At 40.6% G+C, this 1,150-nt stretch overlaps 1 non-coding gene across 1 annotated transcript in view; it reads right to left on the minus strand.

The window, feature by feature from the left end:
* LOC101854855 overlaps positions 1-1,150 on the minus strand; it is a 17,051-nt gene that overhangs the window by 4,511 nt on the left and 11,390 nt on the right. Inside the window, exons 6-7 of the transcript XR_004858339.1 lie at positions 927-1,029; positions 336-506 (exon numbers count right to left, since the gene is read on the minus strand). This is a non-coding gene — a transcript (uncharacterized LOC101854855). The remainder of the gene's footprint in view (positions 1-335; positions 507-926; positions 1,030-1,150) is intronic.

Raw genomic sequence — 1,150 nt, forward strand, 5'->3', positions numbered from 1 at the left:
AATTAAACTGAGCTTTTTTTTAGGGGGGGGGGGATAGTGTTTAAAGACGCTTGAAACTGAATAATATCATATGAGTGGGACACATTGGACATATTCAGTTTGGTAGGAAATAATTTTGAATTTTGTACGTACTGCCGGTGGTGGCCACTTTGAGCACTTATAGAACATGAGATAAAAACTTAAAGGTATGTACAACACATGTGTCCAAGCTGGAAGTTTCTATTGGCTTTCGTTTTTTAAATATCGTTTGATTTGGCGTATTCTTTTTTAATCGCCCTGTATTATCTTCCTAGATGTTCATATTTCCCATATTGTAAAATAAGTATCGCACTTACCCATGGAGAAGAAGCACTTTCCCTTCGTCCACTTGGTCTTTGCAAGGTCTGCCTCGTATCGGGGGACCAGCGTGCTTGCCTCGGGATTGGCTGTCTCTTGGATGTACAGGTCTGTGCCCGTGCCCTGGGCAGCGTACTGCGCCGCCGTTCTACCTCTGGTACAGATAATGCCTTCGGGGAAGAATGGACATGACGTGGTAAGATTAAGATGCAAAAACACGTCTAAGGCTTTAAGTTTATGCATACGTCTTTTTCGTGAAACGTATAGGAAGCTCATGTGTGAATGTACTGTCTAATGTAGAGACCTTCGTTCATAATTGCCAGTTGTAAAAGAACGGCTGGAATCCTAGAATGAGGTCAATTTATTTACTCAAACTCTATGTCATCTTTAACTAAATAATCGTCTGAAAAGTTGTCTGGACAAATTCTGCTTTGATTTTTTAAAGAAAAGACAAAAAACCAAAAACAACATTTGCGGAGCGTCCTTCGAGTACTATGGCAACAATAGACTCACGTTCTGACCAAACTTGAGCGTATTATTTGTACAAAAATTGTATAATGCACTTATGTCAAAGAAAAGGAACTACTTACTGGGATCCACAAAGTAAACCGTGAGGGTGTAGCGGTTTCCATCAGGCACAAAAGGTGGTCGGATCTTGGTACTGGGGTAACCATTAGCCTGATTGTTGGGGATCTGGGGAGTACGATGAGGTCACAAGGCTAGTGAGATCATTAAAATTTGCCAGTGGGCTATACCACAGTAACGGACGAAACATTTGGACTAAACTTTCTTTCAAATCACTGTATTTATATAT

The sequence above is a fragment of the Aplysia californica genome, unplaced genomic scaffold (assembly GCF_000002075.1).
Source record: "Aplysia californica isolate F4 #8 unplaced genomic scaffold, AplCal3.0 scaffold00078, whole genome shotgun sequence".
Classification (NCBI taxonomy): domain Eukaryota; kingdom Metazoa; phylum Mollusca; class Gastropoda; order Aplysiida; family Aplysiidae; genus Aplysia; species Aplysia californica.